The sequence below is a fragment of the Ochotona curzoniae genome, unplaced genomic scaffold (assembly GCF_017591425.1).
Source record: "Ochotona curzoniae isolate NIBS_2020 unplaced genomic scaffold, NIBS_Ocur_1.0 contig_2754, whole genome shotgun sequence".
NCBI lineage: Eukaryota > Metazoa > Chordata > Mammalia > Lagomorpha > Ochotonidae > Ochotona > Ochotona curzoniae.
The window spans coordinates 29,004,591-29,025,654 of NW_024465582.1; the positions used below are offsets into that span (position 1 = coordinate 29,004,591).

The following is a 21,064-nucleotide window of genomic DNA, read 5'->3' on the forward strand; positions in this document are numbered from 1 at the left end:
TCTGAATTGGGACATTTGTCATCATCTAATGTAAACCTCTATAATATATAAATTTTATATTCCATCAAGACAACATTTAAAACAACTCCTAAATCAAAGGGTCAAGTTAGTCTTATTCTCCCTCCATCTCTTCCTCTAAGAAATTATATCCCCAATCCTTTGGAACATACAACATGAATTTACTTGACCCCAACAATATGAAAGCCTGGATACATCAAATTACACAGGTGAACATAAAAGAGACCTCAAGAAACTTTATGAGATATCTTCTTTTCTCTAGGTCTTTCCCTTGAATTTTCACTATTTTTAAAAAGTATTTATTCAATTTTATTGCAAAGTCAGATACAGAAAGAGAAGGAGAGACAGAGAGGAAGCTCTTCTGTCTGTTGATTCACTCCCCAAGTGGTCACAATGGCTGGAGCTGAGCCAATACAAAGCCAGGAGCAAAGAGCCTCCTCTTGGTCCCCCATGCAAGTTCAGGGTCCCAAGGCTTTGGGCTGTCCTTCACTGTCTTCCCAAGCCACAAGCAGGAAGCTAAATAGGAAGTGGGGCCACTGGGATTAGAATTGGCACGCTTAAGGGATCCTGGTGAGTTCAAGGCGAGGACTTTAGCCGCTAGGTTACAACGCTGGTCCCTGAACTCTCATTATTTTAGAGGATCTGTGCTGCGCCCTTTCAAGGGATCTTGACAGAGTCACACCTCAAACCACGCTAAGGTCTAAGTGCTGCACAATTCCCAACAAAACCTCCTTTCTTTCTACCATGTGTCTCATTATTGCATCCAGTTCCCCCAAGGAATCAGGGAATGTCTACCTTCCAATGGGATAATGGAAGAAATATCACTTTCCTAGCACAAGGCTAGTACCCAAAACTGTACCCTGGGTCCCGTTCACTTCCAACCAACCAAAGATCTAACTAGAGCAATTGTTTCTTTCCAGCTCTCTCGCTCTTTCATCACCTCTCTTCTTCAATAGCTCCCTTTTAGCAGGCTCTTCACACACAATTTAAATACACAGTGTTTAACAATAACAGAATTCTTCCATGACCTTATAACCCCTAGGGTCCACCTAAAATTGTCTGTCTATTGGTGATGTTCAGCACATGCATTACACCTCCACAGAGTGAAACTCCATGCTTCTCCCAAAATGATTCTGCAAAATAACAGCCAAATGTGCTGGACAGAGAAACGTTTTGTTTATCTGATATATTTCCCCAGTACTTAGCAACTGTACCACATGTGGGAAAGATGTTTGCTAAAAGTCTATTGGAATCTTAATTCATACAACCCAAGCTACCTTGTAAGTGGTGGGTGATGAGAACAATGAGTCTGATGTTTCAGCTGACTCATTCGCTGTAGCAAGGCGTATGTCATAGACCCAGTACTCAAGATGTTCATGGTAAATAATAACTGATTTCTTGTAAATGACAGTATGCATCATAAGAAAATGGAAAGTTTGTTTTCAAAATATCAGTGACGTGGTATAGCAGTCACATTTTAAGTGTGAGAAAATGTCTGTGTTTGTGCTTAGAAAATACAAAGCATGAGTGAAAAAAATTCTAATGTGTAGTCGGTCATTTTGTACTTTTTAATGCTTTAGTAGCTAAGACTAAATTCACAGTGGTCAAATCAAAACAAGGATATCCTCAATTTCCTTGGCCCTGCAAATCTCATAAAATGCAATCAACATCTCTCAAGAAATGTGTTGTTTCAGAGCCAGAGGTCAAGATATGCTGAATATAAACCAGAAAACATAATTATTGAATCTGGTCCCTGGGGATAAATGAGAGTACACTGAAGAAAAGCACATGATGAAATTCTACAAGTTGATCCCTGATATTTTCCCAGAATGTTTTGCTCTGCATGAAGATAAAATCTCAACAGGATACAAAAGGATTCTCATCTGTCTTCAGTTTTCTTCCTAAAATCCGACTGAAATAAAACAGTGGTTCAGTGCATTAGAAACTGTAATGCAACATAGCTACCATTTTCTGAATCCATATGCTAGATCAATGTAGGCATTATTTGTGTATGTGTGCACACACCCATGTTTGTAGCTAAATGGGTATGCAGGGGCCTTCAAAAGTTCACAGGAATGCCAAGCATGAAAAACCCATTCAAGAATTTCAAAATAACGTTTGGACCACAATGAACTTAATTTCATTTTCCACAAATTTATTGAAAACCCTTGGGGCCAGGAATAGTAGCCCAGCAGCTGAAGTCCTCACCTTGCATGTGCTGGGATCCCAAATAGGCACAGGTTCATATCCCTGCAACCCCACTTTCTATCCAGCTCCCTGTTTGTGGTCTGGGAAATCAGTCAAAGATGGCCCAAAGCCTTGGGACCCTGCACCTGCATGGGACACCAGGAAAAAGCTCTTGGCTTCTGGCTTCAGATTGGCTCAGCTCCAGCCATTGTGGTCCCTTGGGGAATAAATCAACGGACAAAGGATCTTCTTTGTCTTTCCTCTTCTCTGTATATCTGACTTTCCAATAAAAATAAATAAATCTTAAAAGAAAAAGAAAACCCTTGCATATCCATGTAATATGCTTGTAGAAATCCTACAAATCTAATCAAATATGTGGATGGATGAATGGATAGATGGACACAGAAGAGTCAGTATGGCCTCAGGACAGTATAGAAAAAGGCATTAGATGGGAAAAATAGGTTGGTAAGGCAGATTCTCCAACATCAGAAGTCCATACACTCCAGAGGTATTCCTAAGAAATGTCTTTAGAATACTGATAGACCATGATTCTTCAATTCCTGTGGGAAGTACACTTGTGATCATAAGAATAATTCTCCCAGATCTCTATCTGCTTTAAAGTAATTGTCCTTTGATCCAATATGCAAGCAGTCCTGGTTAGGAGTCACTGCCATGTTTAGGACCATCACCAAAGTGAAGAGTTGCTGCCATGTGCCTTTCTTGTTACAGGGAACTCTGAGTGACTGTGGCACTGAATATCCTCAAGAGTGTCACTCTTGAAAAAAATATATTTATTAAATTTACTATTACATGACTATAAGGAATTAGAAAAACTAAAATTGATAATTTTTTTAAAAAGTATTTCTGGGCACTTGCTCTTCCTGACACTGATTTTAAAACTTTACATTCATCATTTTATGCAGTTTATAACATAACCCTATGCATAATTATCAAGATTAATACTATTATTAATGTGGGCTCTGCTATACAACTGAAATAACCACATCAAAATAGACATTAGATGATGGGCCTTAAACTCAAATTCCTGGCTCTTCCTCTGTTTCCTCTTTGTATTTCCAAATGGAAGCTCTCTGATTACTTAAGGTCTGGAATCATGCAGATTAGATGTACACAAATCCACTACTTTACAACACAAACATTACAATACTATTTATTCTTGCATGACGTCATGCGTCGACTTTGAAGAAAGGATTTACTTACTGAGCAGTCTATGGAGAGTGATGACTGAGAGGGAACAACCCAGCTCTCCTTGCTCTGGACTTGGCCTCATTTTCATAATTCATGGTAGAAGAGATATATCTAAGATCATGATGTAGAGACAAAGCAATTTACAGGATGCTGATTATCCTAAACTTGGCCTGTATATCCTTAACCCATCTGTAGAACAGATCTTCATTCCAGAATCCCCACCTGAGCGCCATAATGCAAGTCTATCGGAGGGCAAGAGATGGATCACATCTGCATTCAAGAAACTTTCTAATTCACAGCTGGTTTTACTTCAGCACCAGCCACAGGCAACAGAATTTTTTCCAAATGGTGTGTATGTGATCTTTAGGATATAGATAAATGGCTGTGAGATCCAAAGTTCTACAGAGGATAGCAATGACATAGAAAATTTACAAAAAGTATTCACAAGGAACAGCCTATTGTCCCTTCCCCATGCCACACAACACCTGCTAATAGCACATAATCATTTGAACATCTTCCAACTTTTTCTAAAACCCCCTCCTCCACAAGAATTTAAACATTTCATCTCAGGGAACAGGGAAGAAAATGTATTTTTAGTTTTGTCAGCTATCTAAACACATTATAATGCAAAAACTCATGTCAATGATTAGGTTAATTATTTATGGAAAAATGATTGGGTTAATGAGATATTTGTTTATAGGAAAAGTTGGCTGCTGCTGCTAAGTGGAAGAGAATCAAAAACTTAAAACAGGGAAATATTAGCTTCCTACTTCAGGAAATTGCAAACTCATTGCCCACAGGAAGTGACATCTGGAATGCAAAAATAACTTCATATGTTATAATTGATGGAACACCAGCTTGCATTGACCATGTTATTGAGTGTAGCCACCTCTGCAGAATGGTATGAAATAAGCATTATTTTTGTTAATCCCTTGGCAACCTGCTCAAAAAATGCAGGACTAAAAGACCCTGAATAAAGCATTTTCTTTCATGTTGAATAAAACTTTTAAAGCTTTCTTCCTCTAACTATAGAGAGAAATACTACCACAAATTTGATAGTCATAACCACATGACAGTGTCTCTTATCCATATACATTAGTAATCTCAAATAATTATCACTATAACATTAATACAACCATATATGCTTGCCAATTTTCAGTTAACAATTATATTTTTGGGGCATGATATCACATTGCTCATAAGTATCTGTAACAGTTTTTCCTAAACAAATAATTTTTCTAAGAACCTCAATGTCAGCCACCATTCTTTCCCTAAGAATTATCAATCTATTTTCTCCTATAAGCTCCAGTAGCTCCTACAAGCACTTCATTTTTCTTTTGATATCCTTAGATAATGTACATAGTACAAGTCACTTTCAATTGCAGTCTATATCAAACACTTTGCATACGTAATTCAGCCTTGATGACTGGGTGGATTTCTTCACTGCCTCATTCGTGGAGTTGCTGGAGTCATGGCCAGGAGTCTCCTGTGCTGGATTTTTTCCTAAGCCTTCTCCATTGGTTCTGGGGATCCAAGTCTGAGCCCTCAACCTGTTCTGTGACCATGCTGCAAACATATCTCCTTGCTGGGAGATACGTTTGCCAGCGTTTGAGTATTGGGACTCTAGACAGAAATCTCTCCTGTGTTGGTAGGTGAATACAGATTGTGCGTGTATGTATTTAGTGAAAATATGAGAGGGACAAAGTAACATACGTGGGCTCCAATAGCACTTCTGAACTGAAATTTTACCTCTTAACTTTGCCATCACCCTAATTCAAACCATTTTTATGTGATACCTCTATCAATTTCATAGCCACTACATGAGCTTTTCCCAAACCACTTATAATCTGCTAGTGTATTATTTATTAAAACAGAACTTTCTGCATTTTAAATCCCTCTCTCTGAAAACCACAATCTCAAGAGTTGGGAGCAAGTCCTCCGAGTGTGTTATTACAATATAACCAGGAAACCCTGACAAAACCTACAATTAGAGAACCACCACGCCAGATAACAAGATCTTTCAGGAGAAAGCACCAAAGGCACATGTAAGCCACAGCATTCAGGAAGTGCCTGCATATAATCAACTCATTCTCCCTAAATGTGGTTACTGCTCATGTCATATTCCCAGCGCAGCCTTCTCACTGGGTTTCTGCAAAGTACTCCTCCATCTGTCATCTTTGTCATCAGTCACTTGATGATGTGAACCTTACACTCTGTTTCACCTGTAACTTACAGGCCTTGTTCCATGTCTATGGGAAAATGATGATGGACATCACCAAGACTTCACTGTGACTTTTTACCACTCCAACTCCTGTTGAGGCTTGATCCTCCAATGTTTGCAGGTATTCAGGGTATAGGGACAGATTTGTAGGTTACATCACATGAGTGAGATCTCAATCTCCTAGGGACAGGGTTCGTTATTGTAAGAAAAAGCAGGTATACAGCAAGCCGACCCCTTGGCTTTTTCATACACTCCCACTGGCCCATCCGCTCTTCATCCATGCATGCAGCAGCATGGGGTCTTCATCAGAAACCACCTGACCTTGGATTTCCTAGTCTCCAAAACTGTGAGCCAAAGGAAATATCTTTTCTTTATGAGAAATGCATTTCTTTTACTTAGTCACAGAAATACCTGCATAGCAACAGAAAACAGACTAATACACATGTCATTCAGACGTAATTTCTGATTTGACAACATATCAAGAGACTTCTGTAAGATTCGTGGACTCATAAATAATAACTGACTGTAACAAAAAATCACACCTTGTGAAAACAGTCTTACTCTATAAGCAAAACCTGCATATACTTGCATATCTCATGGCTAGTAAATGTAATGTTTAATTGAGAGTAGAATAAAGAACTGAAGTAATCCATATAGGCTTTTGCCCTTCTGAAACGCATAAAGTTGGAAAATGTCTAGAGTGCCTGAATTCAAGCCCCATCTCCTCACTAAAGTTAGGCTACCTAATAAATATTCTATGGACTGACCTCATATGGTTTTATAGAAATAAAAGAACTAATACAAATAAATCATACAGAATACTACCTAACACATATACAATAAATATGTAGAAAAAAATCACATACATACAGGATCACAAACACATAGGTTAACAGGACAAACCGCTTACTTTAAACCTCAGAAGTTCAAAATAGATGAAAAACACATAAACATAAATCAATCTCTGGGACGTGGAAAAGTTTGTCCTTTAATATCTGCCTTTCATTAACACTGAAGTTATGGATTTACACACCTTCCCTCTGGGAGAAGAGGTGAAGACAGAAAACAGGATAAACTTGGGGACAGAAACAACAAACAGAACCTCTAGGCAGACTCAGAGTTTAGTAGCTGTCTTGCCTTGGCGCTTAATTAATTATTATAATTTCTGTGTATAACAGAATAATCAAGTAGCAAAGTCTCTCTCTCTCTTCTTACAGAAAATAACACTGTCACGTATCCCATTGGTGATACGTACAGCCGCTGAAATCAATTACAATCTCCTTTTTTAGCTCTTGCTTGCACTATAATGGGTTCACATGTTCAATGCATAATAATATCCATCATACATTAATTCATCGATATATTAATGGTATTCATTACTACTATGTGATTATATGTTGATTATATTAATATATATTAGTATATGTACTGACATGGTATTATATTCATTACTAGTACATAGCATGTATTAGTATATATGTTATGTAATTTGCTATATAGTATATTACACTAATTATAATCTATAATGCATTTTAGATCTTAACTACCACCTATCTCACTTCTCTGTATAAACTCTTTACATTTAAACTTACCTACTGGGTTGTGCAGACTCATCACTCTTATTTTCTATCTTTCTATTCTTTCTTGAATCCACTCAGAAAGGTTTTTAGCCTCTATATTTGACTAAAACTATTCTTGCCAAGGACAGGCAAGGCTTCCTCATTGCTAAATCCATCAGTCATTTCTCAATTCCCACTTACTCAATTTATCAACCATATTCAACCACTCATCCTTTTTGAAACATGGTCTTCACTGACATCGAATACTGCCCTCATTCAAGACCGTCTTCCTGCCTCACCAGTTGCTCCTTTTCATATATTCACACTTCCCACATCCCGAACCTCAAAACACTAGATTAACTTTTCTTACTTGCCTACAATAAGTACTCAGCCTTAAATTACCAATAATCAAATTAGATTTGCAAACCAGATTTCAACTCCAGACTCAAGAATCTAACTGCCTATTTATACTTTCCAGAACTATGTCTGAATTGAATGTGCAATTGAATGTGCAAATTAAAACAAAGCTTTATTTATTTATTTACTTATTTACTTATAAAGGCAAATCAGATTTATGAAGAAAAAGACAAAGAAAAAGATCTTCCACCCAATGATTCACTCATCAAGTGAGCACAGCAGCCAGAGCCAAACTGATCCCATCTGAAGCCAGGAGCCAGGAGCACCTTTCTGGTCTCCCACACAGTGTAGGATCCCAAGGCTTTGGCCAATCCTTTAATGCTTTACCAGGCCCTAAGTAGGAAGTAAGAAGGGAACTGGAGCATCTTGGACACAAACCAGTGCCCATATAGGATTCTGGCACTTGCAAATTGCGGATTTAGCCATTGAGCCATCAACGTTGAGACTTAATGTACAAATTTTAATCTCTCCCTTTCCTTCTCACTAAATAGGAACTTTGTGCAGTTTCTCAAATTAGAGTTATCATGTATCAAAATACAGTTATCTTGGATTTATCTTTCTTGCACCTGAATTCAACGGAGCAACTATTTTCAATACTAACTTCAAAATATATTAATATTATATTTCTCATTACAAATGCAGTTACCAACCTGGTCCAAACTACCAACATCCCCTGCACCTGAAATAACTCACTTGTCTTTGCAACAGATAACAGTTTGTCTTCTCTCCTGGTTCCCTTTACTGAGTACATTGCACCCATGTTTCAGATGTTGTAAATACTATGCAACATCTCAGAGATGCAGCCCTGGAAAACTGCCTTTAGCAGAGCCAAGGGGAACTTGCCACACGGTGGCTCACAAGCTTCTCAACTCCTTCCCACAACTGGCCAGCAGCCAAAGATCCTACCAGTGCAGGCAAGTTCCTACCAGTCCCTGGTGACAAAAGCCTGACACCCTTTCTCAAGACAGGACAACCCTGTAGCATCATTTACACAGCAGAGCTCTCCCTTAAACAAGCAGTCTGAACTTTACATGTATCTATCTTCCCCTCCTCCTCCTTCCCTCCTTCCTGAGTCTTCTCCTGCTGTCCTTGCCTCCAGAACATTAAATTCTTTGAAGAGCATTTGGGTAATAAATAATTTATATGACAAGCTCTATCTCAGACCTTGCTTCTCTGTAACCCAAGATACCTCTAGCTGATCCCTTTGCATATTCACCAATACTATCTACTCCCCATATAACAGACAATATGTTCTCAATAAATCTTAAATTCAGACACTGTCTGTTGTCTAGACAAAACTTTCCCTATGGTTTTCAATCTCTTCCATAGTAAAAACCAAATTCCCTTCTGTGGTTTCAGTGCAACATTTGTTCTTATCTATAACTGTTCCCTTTCCTCTTAGTATTATCAGAAAAAAAAAACTGTAAAGAACTCAAAATTTTGGTAGAGAAATAAAATTACCTTTTATTTCCCACAGACTTTCTAAAGTCTACCTCTCATATGTGTGTGAACTAGTATAGGGGAGAATGACTCATGTTTATCAAAATTATGGATAAATGCATAGATAGTTATAGATAGATCGGGCCCAGCATGGTAGCCTAGCAGCTGAAGTCCTTGCCTTGCACAAACTGGGGTCCCCTATGGGCACCCATTCTAATCCTGCAACAGTCTTCCCATCCAGCTCCCTGCTTGTGGCCTAGGGAAGTAGCTGAGAATAGCCCAAAGCCTTGGGGACCTGCACCCACAAAAGAGACCTGAAAGAGGCTCTGCTTCCTGGCTTAAGATCAGCTCAGCTTTGGCCACTGCAGGCACTTGGGTTGTGAATCATAGGACGAAAGGATTTCTGCTCTTTCCTCCTCTCTGTATATCTGATTTTCCAATAACAATAAGATAAAGATAGATAGGGAAAGACAGTTCTTTACCTACCTTTCAGAAAGCTACCTCTGAGAGGCTAAAAACTGTTCACTGACATGCTCCCAAAGCTAGAAGAGTCTGATTGAGTAATGAAATATTCTTACTACAATAATAAATGATCTACTTCAGCTCCTTAATCTTGGTTTCCATTCCAGTATCCTAATGCAAAACAAAACTTCATTCAGGCAAAAGGCAGATGCTGGTTTTGTGTGTGTGTGTGTGTGTGTGTGTGTGTGTGTGTGTGTGTGTGTGTGTGTGTGTAGATTTATTTATTTTGATTGCAAAATCAGATATTCAGAGAGGAGAGATAAAGAGGAAATTCTTCTGTCCAATGATTCATTCCCCAAGAGACCGCAATGGCTAGAGCTGAGCCAATCTGAAGCCAGGAACCCAGAGCTTCTTCTGGTCTTTCACACGGGTACAGGGTCCCAAGACCTTGGGCTGTCCTCAACTGCCTTCCCAGGGCACAAGTAGGGAGCAGGAAGGGAAGTGGGGCTGCCAGGATTAGAGCCAGCACCCATATGGGATCCCAGTGCATTTAAGGCGAGGAATTTAGCCACTAGCAACTGCGCCAGACCAAAATGTTAGGTTTTCAATATGAAAGATCATCATTCTAAAATAAAATACGGGTCATGTTCTTGCTCTTCTGAGCTAATTGGACCCTTTATTATCTCAAAGAGGATCTTAGCCTGAGAGCAGCAACAGCCTGAGAAGTAAAAATAATTAGGGGTATGGTGTTCTGAGTGGAAGGCTGCCTTTGATTGTGAGCTTTACTTCCATTAGCTTCAGAACATAAGGTGTCCAAGTTAATAAAGCATCAAGTGGAGCCTCAGTGGGAATACATATTCAACATTTGATTCAAATTGCGAATTGCATCTGTCAGATCTTATTGCTATCCTAGTTTTGATATCAAGTGTTGATGACTTACTTTTCCAGACTGAGCCATCTCTGAAAAATAAAAACTGAAGTGAAGCTTGAGGTCAGCAACACAAGTCCCAGATGCCAAAACATATGCTCTAGACACGAACCAGAAAATGTCTGACTTCTATCACGATCCTCTGATTTTTCAAAGGATTCAAAACTAAACACTGTATACAATTTTTGTCACCACATATTTTATCTGAATATTTATTACTCAACCAAATTCCTGCTCCTTTAGGACATATAAACAAAGAAAGGGAGATGGATATCATTGCAGTGCACGGTAAGCCTGTGACTATAGCCCCAGCATCTCACATAGTCACCGGGTCAAGTCCCAGTGCTCAACTTCCAATCCAGCTGCTATAGAGGGCCTGGGAAAACAGAATGAGACAGCTCAGTGCTTGGACCCTGGCACCTACATGGAGACTCTGAAGGAACTCTTGGATACCGGCTTCTGTTTGGCCCAGCCTGCAGCTATCTGGGGAGTGAACCAGTGGACAGAACATTTCATTGTCTCTCTCTCCCCAACCTCTCTCTGTAACTTTGCCTCTCAAATAAGTAAAATGAATCTTGAAAGACAAATAGGAAATGGAATAGAAATAGATTAACTTGGTATCTTCAAAGCAGCCTTTATCATTGAAAATCCATGTTTTCTAGATAGTATATCTGAAACAAAATGGTACCCTAGCAGTTCTAAATGCAACTCCAACTGAACTGGCAAAAAAAGGCAATTTGTGAATGACATCTTTGAAATTAATATACGTCAATACCATCCATTAATGCTGCATTCAACTAAATGAATATTTATACTCCACAATGATAGGAGACAGGATTTGATATTCAAAGAAGTACAACTGAAAACAAAGATGCAGGCTCTATATGATGACTCAATGGCTAAAACCTCAACTTGCAAGCACCAGGATCTCATATGGGTGCTGGTTTGTGTCCAAGCTCCTGCACTTCCCATCTTGCTCTTTGCTTGTGGCCTAGGAAAGCAGTCAAGGACATCACAAAGCCTTGGGATCCTGCACCCACATAGGAGACCAGAAAGAAGCTTCTGATTCCTGGCTTCAGATCAGCTCAGCTTTGGTCACTGCAGCCATTTGGAGAGTGAATTAGCAAGTGGAAGATCTTTCTATCTCTCCTTTTCTCTGAAAAATTTGATCTGACTTTTCAAAGAAAATAAATAAATCTTTAAAAACAAAAGAGAAATTGGCAAAGAAATGGAATGGAATGGAATGGAATGGAATGGAATGGAATGGAATGGAATGGAGGGGAGCAGAGGGGAAGGGAGGGGAAGGGAGGGGAAGGGAGGGGAAGGGAGGGGAAGGGAGTGGAAGGGAGTGGAAGGGAGGGGAAGGGAGGGGAGGGGAGAGGAAGTAGGAAAGATGTAGTCTGGACATAATTGTGTACCAGGCATTATTTTAGACCCAGTTGAGGTAGTGAGTATTTCAATGACTAATATGGACTAACCATTCAATCACATGTGTATGGTGACACATCTAAATAAGCATAGTGAAGGAAATAAGATTCTAGGATAACATAGAGCATCACTCATGATCCCAAGGAAGTCTTGGGATATAAAGTTCATTTCCAAAGATGTGAAGAATGAAGAGTTCCCAGGGAAAGAGATAGAGAAACAATGTTTCTGGCAGAAGGAGAAGGACAAACACTCTAAAATGGACTGGAAAATGTGTTTAGGGAGCTCAGTGACTGAGGCAGAGAATGAGAAGGCAAAAAGGTGGCTGGGGACAAGGCGTTGTTCTGAGAGGACAGCTGAAAGTAAGGCTCTACAAATGACATGCGAATGCTCATGATTAATGGAAAAAGCACTGTTGGCTTTAAGCAAAGGCTGTGGGCAGGTGCACAGGTTAGACTATTGCTTTGAGACAAGGACTCTGGCAGCAACATGGAGACCAGACTGGATTAGGAGCATGCAGGAAAGTGTAAAATGCCAGGACAAGACAGCCATTCCTAAAGCACAGGGAAGAGGAACTGCCAACTCAGACTGAGAGGCAATGGAATAGATGCAGCCTATGTGGAAGGTAAAATCTGACAGGCTTTAGTAATAGGCAGCTTACAGCAATTTATGGGGGAGATAAGGTCGATGAATGTTGATGTTAGTATTTATATTTGTTAAAGTCCACAGGAGAAAAATCAAGATCAAGTGAGCAGGCAGGGAACAGATGCCGACGTTAGGTATTTGGGATCCAAGCATCTCTGTAACACTCATGGGAATATCCTAAAAAATCAGTGGGATGTGCAGTCTGCATTCAAGAGGCCAAGCATGGGCTACAAGCCTGAATGGGAGCGTCTTGGGAATCCAAGTCTTTCAATAACTGATATCAGAGAAAACAGAGGCATGACATGTATAAATTAAAGCAGGGGTGTGGGTAGAGGAGGGGTGAGGATGTAGGACCAAGCTTGGGGAAACCCCACCACTGAATGGCCTAACTGAAGTCAAAAGAGAAAGTCAAGATGAAAGAAGTAAACCAAGGAATAGTTGCACAAGCTAAGCCAAGGAAGAGGTCCCATGATAATGTAAAGGGACAGGGAGATTATATCCAATGAGTGACAGGACTGTGAAAGGCTTCAGTTTCACATTTATGGATATGACACAGCGCAACAGATAGACGAGTGTCAGACAATCAGGAAAATTCATTGTTTGCTTTCCTGGGTCCACAATTAGACCAAATTCCCAGGCATGAAACCGTGAATGCAAGGTGAATGGAAACAACACATGCCGCTTCTGGGTGGAGGGCGGCTACACATAGAAACATCAACTGCCTGCCTATTTCCATGGTTTTATGTGTTGAGATTCAGGGTTGTTAGTTACAACATTCAGTAGGAACTACACTAACACACTGCGGCTGGCTCCTCTGGCAGCGTCTCACATGGGCAGCATTTAACTCACAGCCCATGATCATCCTTCATGCTTTGTCAGTTCACTCGGGAGCCATACTTCAATGATAGCAGACTGAAAATTCCATGCCAGAAGTCAGTTCATTTGCTATAAAACACATCCTAAATCTGAGTAGGTAAGCCAAATTTGAGGGTTTTTTTGCTGGCATGCAGTACATCTTTTTTAAGCAAATGAGAGCTATGCCATAATTTACCAAAAGACAAAAGCAGGGTTCTCTTTATCATGATACTTCAGTAAACAGAAAACCAGTTTCACCATCAATATTGTTACAGTGATTTAGCAAGATGTCAATTTCTTCAGTTGCAACAGAAACTCCAGATATGCTTTTAAAAATATGTTCTCTTTGCTTAGAACAGCACTAAAACTCATTTACAATATGTGTTTAGATGTAACAACATGCTGGAGTTCATATGACAGCTTGGGAAAGACACACATGAATCTTCACAGAAAACCTCATACAGCTTTGGCTGTATTTGAAATTGCCTTAAATCTTGAGAACAGATAAGAAATGGCTACTAGCTATGTACTACACATTGCTACCAGAGGAGAGCATTGGAAAGCAGGAGAGAATGGTCCAAAGCCTTGGGACCCTGCTCCTTGTGGGAGACCAGGAAGAAACCCCTGGCTCAAGGTTTCAGATCCACTCAGTTCTGGCCATTGCATCCATTAGGAGAGTGAACTAGAACACAGAATATATTTCTCTTCATTTATCCTTCTTTCCATAAATTTTATCTGCCTTTTAAATTATAATAAATAAATCTTCTTAAAAATATGTTGAATATGTAAAAAAAAACTATTCAGGTGCCTGAAATATTCTTCGAATTCTCATTTCTTTTTTCAGATATATGTCCAGCATCTGATCAACAATTTGATTACTGAAACTTGATTTTTAGCAGTCATTTATTTATGGCCAGCGTTGATAGGTCCATTGAAGTATAAACCTCCTGGGAATGTATAGTTTGCATACCTTTGAAACTAAGCCTGCTTTCTTATCAATCAAAAACAAAGCAAATTACAAAGCGCAGCAAATAGATCTGAGATCAAATTTCCTAAAGTGTGATGGATGAAAATATTTGGCTTCTGCCAAGAGTTTTGGTATTAACTGTGACCATTAATCAATGTTGTAACATATACATATTATATACATTTAAGATCTTTGGTTCTGTAAGTTTCTTTTTATTGTGCCATGTAGATAAATTACAACGTAGCTAGAAAAAGGTCTTTATAGCAAAATAATGCAATATTCTTCGGTGCACTTGCAGTGGTCTGAATGGATCCCTCCCCAAACTCAGATGTTCAAACTGAATCAACAGAGTGATGATATTAGGAGGTGAGGGCTCTGGAGATGATTAGATCACTGGAGAGGAGCCATCATGAATGAGATCAGAGGCCCCAGAGAGCGGCCTTCTTTCCTTCCTTGTCTGTGGAGTAGACAGCTAAAAACCTTCCTCTGCAAACCAGAAAAGCCTCAACAGACACCACCTCTAGGAGCACACAGATCTTGGTCCTCCAAACTCCCAAACTGTGAGAAACCAATTCCTATTGTTCATGTGGTATCTAATCTTATATATTTACAACAGGCTAACTGGTGTAGGATAGCATTAATCTTGTACCAAACACAACAGAAACATGAACACTGTTGATAAAGATGAACAAATACTTTTAGAACAATACCTTAGTGAGAACAGTTATCTAAAGTTCTCAGTCATGGTCCAAGATGGTATGATTATTAACATAAGATTACCAATTTATCTTCCTCGGCATCAGTAGGAATACCTTTTTTGAGATCATTTGTGAACAGGAATGGTGAGCCGGACTTGCCTCTGGCTATGTGAATAGAGGCTGTCTCTTCGTTCGGCTTCCTGTGGTTTCAAATTGTTCCTCAGCACAAAGTCAGAGGGAGGATGCCAAGAGATTCTCTTGGAAGCAAATGTGGAATGTCTTCAAATAGGAGAGGGTGAAGGCTTGAGCCGCTGTTGCCATCCACTGAGCCACGACACCATCTTACTTGTCTTGGGTTACCAGGACCTGGAAAGACTGCTAGAGATAGATGACATGGTGGTCTGGCTAGGTAGAAGGAGAGAGCAACCTGTTGAACTTCAGATTGCCAAGAGCAAAAGCCTCAGGTTGGGGCTGCTAACATGGCCAAATTTTAAAACATTCAAACTGAAATCTGCAGCTAAGACTTTTCTGACTTGCATAGGATTCATTTTTTTTTAAGATTTATTTTTTTATTTTCTTTATTGGAAAGGCGGATATACAGAGAAGAGGAGAGACAGAGAGGAAGATCTTCTGTTTGATGATTCACTCCCCAAGTGAGTGCAACGGCCAATGCTATGCCGATCCGAAGCCAGGAGCCTCTTCTGGGTCTCCCACGCAGGTGCAGGGTCCCACTGCTTTCCCGGGCCACAGACAGGGAGCTGGATGGGAAGTGGGGCCGCCAGGATTAGAACCAGCACCCATATGGGATCCCAGGGCGTGCAAGGCGAGGACCTTAACCACTGCGCCCACCGCACTGGGCCCGCATAGGATTCATTTTAACCATCGGAAACACCAAGCGTGGAGATGGCTTGTGCATTTGTTGTCTTTTCTTCAGGGTAAAGGGAAGGAAGTCCTTATGATCGGTCAACACGCTAAGTTCCTGAGTTCTTGAGTTTATGAAATAAATCAGGTGGTTTTAGTTTTTATTTGCTGTCCCTAGTGATGGGGCTCGACAAATATCTGCCTGCAAGTCAGGTATTCTGATATGAGCCCAAGGACAGATGTGATGTGCACATGTAGGGGTGTTGAGGAGCAGGCAGAAGGATGAAACTACATCCACACTACAAAAATACCTGTAATTTATCCTTTCCTTGTATCTATACTATTTGAGTGACGTTGTAGCTCTTCTCATCAACAGATGGAGTCTATTTCTGTATGCCTTGGGTCTGAGCTGGTCTTTATCTATTTGAGCAACACAATGCAGCAGAAATGGGAGACCATAAGAGGGTTTAATTTAGATTCTTTCTCTAATAACATGGCTGCCGGGCACCGAGTAAACAAGCCCGGACTAGTCTGATAAGTAATGAAATTCAAAACCCAATTGCCATTCTCATCCTAGCTGACAGCCAATCAATCTGAAGAAATAGAGCTAACAAACAGATTAGCATTCAGTGAAAACTGATAAATAAGCCCAGATAACCCAACCAAAACTGCTGACCAGACAGAACATTGAACTAGACTAGCTGTTCTTTCAAGCCATTAATGATATAAAATTACTTGTTAGGCAAAGAAAACTGATGTTCATCCTTCTGATCAACATCCTAATTATAGCTGTGTTTCTCATTTCAAAGCCTATTAAATGTTGTCTTATCCAAATTGGGAAGCTTGTTCATTTCTGTCAGGCCACTAGGTCTTGGGTGGGTGGGCATAGCTCTCTCTGTAGACATTCTTAATGGCTGTCTTTGTTTTGTTTGAGCAGTCAACATTATTCATTCCCACTGTGAGGAGTCAGAGTCTCTGATCCCTGGTAAAGTCACCTTTTAAAATATAAAACTGTGCTTCTCCCCATTTCATATCCTTCCAAGAGCATGGTCTCCCCTGGAAGGGGAACCAAAAGACAAAACCAGTGTTATCAATTCCCCTCTCTTAGCAGAATCTGAATGGGAACAGGATGCCACCTGTCCCACCCTTCTAATGTCTTGCATTCTCACTGTGGCAGGAGCTCTCTTTCTTTCCTAAATAAGCCCTGCTTCTCAAACTAGAGTTGTCCTCGTGAACATTCCTCTTTTCATGTGAGACAATAAACCAGGTTGCTGCCCTGTTTCCTGTGAAATCTGCCACAGCGCCATCTGTCAGAACCAGAGGACATTTTCTACTTGTCCCTGTCTCACCTTTGGTGTTGTTGTACGTTACACTGCTGAGGGTAGGCAGCTAGTTCAGGGTCACAAGCTTGGAAGCCACTCCCCTCCACCACCTAGGTGTCTCCTTTTGCCCACTGTGTGTGTGACACTCACCTATCATCACCTGGAATCTGACAGCGGGCGGTATTGCATTGCTGTGTAACCACTCCACACATAAGCCCCCATAAAGGCCCATGATAGGGAGGGGTCACTCTCTTAGCTGCATGCTTCCATTACTCTGGCACTCCGACTCTTGGCCCCAGTGCCTGCTTGCTCTCTGGCTTCCTGTGGACAGCTTAGCGGGTGGACTTCCGGATAATGACCATTTATTCCTCTTGGGGTTTCAACTCAGACTGGATTACCATATGGACTTGTCATTTGCTAATTTCTAGTGGGCCCTGTTATCAGTAAGCTTGGTTAATGAAGACTCCTATTAATAATACACCCTAGATTTTTCTGGCATGATCTCGCTCACAACCTGCAACAACACATTTTCAGCTTTTCTGTTTTGTTATTAAGGTAATAGAAGCAACAAAGGAAAATGACAAAAACATACCTGTCCAACATCCTGAACTAGAAGTCAATGAATATTTGCTATATACTTATTGAACACAGGCTTCATAAAACTTTAAAGAGTATCACTAAGAAATATTTGAAGCACTAAGTAAAAAGCATTTGTAATTTCAATATGTGCTAATTTACTCTCTATAAATTAACTATTCTTATTGTAAGGTGATCTGACTTATATTAATAACTTGCCATGCTATTCCAAAACAAACATGTAATATGTTGCATTTCAAAACACTGTGGATGATTCCTTTGTCATTGTGAACAAGGACAACTAAAAATAAAATCAGGGCAGTATAAATACCTAATTTTCTGGTGGGTTTGAGTGGGAATCAAAATGAAACAAGAAAATCAGGTAGTTGCCTTCATTCATGCCTGTCATATGTTTTTCACTGATAATATTTGATATCTAATCATGAACATAATTATATAACATAATTAAATAACAAGTGCATAATTATTAGAAGGCCCAATTTTTAGCAGCACTATAAATATAACTATATGTGAGTGGCATCCAGCACAGTGCTCCAGTGTGGCTTGGGATGCTGGCATTTCAAACCAGTGTCTGGGTTCAAACGCAATCCTCACTTCCAGCTCCAGCTTTCTGCCAATGCACACACTGCAGGCAGCAGGTGATGGATCAAGTAGTTGGGTCCCTGACGCACACACAACCACACACACACACACACACACACACACACACACACACACACACACACGACCCATCTCCTCACTCTCGCCTGGCTCATTTGCCATTACGGGCATTTAGGGGTGAAGCCATGGATGGAACATGGGTCAGTATTTGCAATTGCCTTTCAAATGAATAAATATTTACTATGACATCAAAGCACAATATGTAGTATTCCCTACTTGTTACAGTTTAGATTATATCCAAGTAAATTTTGTCTTCAAATGAATAAATTCACTGACACCGGTAAAAGCACTTTGAGGCATGTAGAGATACACTCGAGTGAAGTGGGGGGGGAATTATACAATCTGGAACAAAGTAGCTTTCCTTAGCCTTCTCTTCCTGTCATGTTTGGTTTTAATGCAGAGTCAATCAACTAATCGTTCAATAAAATAGAATAAAAGCTTCTTATGCTCCCACATAAACAAGATAGCAAAGGCCAACATGCGGCTTTGTGCCAAACTGTGTGGCCAGAAGCAAACCCCTTTATGTTTTTAGGTTTTCGTTGTCCCCAGATCTCTTTTTTTTTTTTTTAAAGATTTATTTTTATTATTTTTTCATTGAAAAGGCAGATATACAGAGAGGAGAGACAGAGAGGAAGATCTTCCGTCCGATGATTCACTCCCCAAGTGAGCACAACGGGCCGATACTATGCCGATCCGAAGCCAGGAGCCTCTTCCGGGTCTCCCACGCGGGTGCAGGGTCCCAAAGCTTTGGGCCGTCCTCGACTGCCTTCCCGGGCCACAGGCAGGGAGCTGGAAGGGAAGCGGGGCTGCCGGGATTAGAACCGGCGCCCATATGGGATCCCGGGCGTGCAAGGCGAGGACTTTAACCACTTGCGCCATTGCGCCGGGCCCATCCCCAGATCTCTTAAATAACAACGACAAACAAGATGATGGCCAGTTCTCCCCCTGATGCCAACTGGTCCCCTATGTTGTCAATAATAATAAGCTTCAACAATAACTGTTGGAGTAATCCTGACCTGGTTTTGAGCTCATAGCCAGCCACTTGCTTACAGTGAAGTTTCACTAAATCTTAAAACCCACATTGTGCAAAAAGTGGAAATAACCTCATGGAACTAATGAACACATGGCTCCCAACCCTGGGCTTAAAACTAGTAGGCACTTTGGAGTTGCTGGCTGATTTCAACTATTTTTGCACCCTGGAATCTTTGACATTTACATACTGAATATTTCCATTCTCACATAAACCACTATTTCAGGAGGAAACAACTTTTATTTCTGGCACTTCTTAATTGCTAAGGTTAAATCTGACTTCCCAGAACAGCATATTTCACCATTCAGAGTGGAAGTTTTTAACACCAGGTCCACCGAGAATCCAACAGGCTGATAACTTTAATGGATGCCAATGCATGTATAGTTTTACCTACTTCTACCTCTTAGAATATGCATAACATACTCTAAGAGGCTGCTCTAATTTGTCAAAGGGCAGGATAATCCACAGTTGGTCTGGCTATTGCTATATCAAATGAGCTGTTGCTGGCTTTCTTGTCTGAGCAGTAGTATTTCTTTTTCTTCCCCCTCAGTTATACATCATAGCCTTTTTTGATCTGGCCTATGTTAAATGATGATTACATTATAATAGAGTTTTACACTACCTATATGTGTGTTACTTTCCCATCCCTCCATGGAGTATTGGTTCCAGCATCCCCAATAGATCAAACATCTGCAGGTGCTCAAGTCCCTTAGATAAAATGGTACATTCACCATCTCCTTTAAAAATTATTCTCTTTCACCGAGAAAACACATTTGGAAGATTTTAGACAGACTTACCACACTGTTGGTTTATGCAGTCTTTACAATTAACTATTCTTTCTCATGATAAATATCTACTCAAAGAAGTCTTTTTGTATTGGTGCTATTGCTTCTCTCCCCCTGAAAGCCCAAATCAGGATTAAAATTCCATTTCTGATAGATCTTTCTTTTTTTTGCCTATTTATTTTCAGATCATCAAGTTATTTTTGGTCCATAGTATTCTTATCAATTCTTTTCTACTTCTGAAATCTTCTTAAAAACCAACTAACATTGTTGTGGTTAAATGCAAACCCCTCTAAAATGCTGAGTAGGATAAGTCAAGCAAAAAGCACTATGACACATCAATCTTTCAGGGCACACTTCTTCAACTGATTTCACAAATCCACCCCGCATACAGGACGGACAGAGAACTCCCAACAGACATGATCCAAAGAGATCTTCACCCAGACACACGGTGCTCAAGTTCTACTCCAATGAAGACAAAGAAGGAATCCTGAGACAAGTACGAAGTAGAGAAAAGATCACATACAGGGGAAAACCCATCAGAATCACTGCTGACTTCTCTGAAGAGACCCTACAAGCAAGGAGAGAATGGACAAAGATCTTCCAAGTCCTGAAACAAAACAACTGTCAACCAAAAATAATCTACCCAGCAAAGATCTCATTTGTATATGAGAACGAAATCAGATACTTCAATAGCAAAGAAAAACTAGAAGAATATGTCTACACAAAACCAGCTCTGCAAAGTCTCCTTAGAAATGCGCTAGTCCCGGACAAAAAGGAG

The 21,064-nt window shown here is 40.2% G+C and overlaps 1 protein-coding gene across 1 annotated transcript in view; it reads right to left on the minus strand.

Annotated features, from left to right (window-relative positions):
• The window catches only part of PDE4D (phosphodiesterase 4D), a 1,371,497-nt gene that overhangs the window by 994,321 nt on the left and 356,112 nt on the right, over positions 1-21,064 (minus strand). The window lies entirely within an intron of this gene.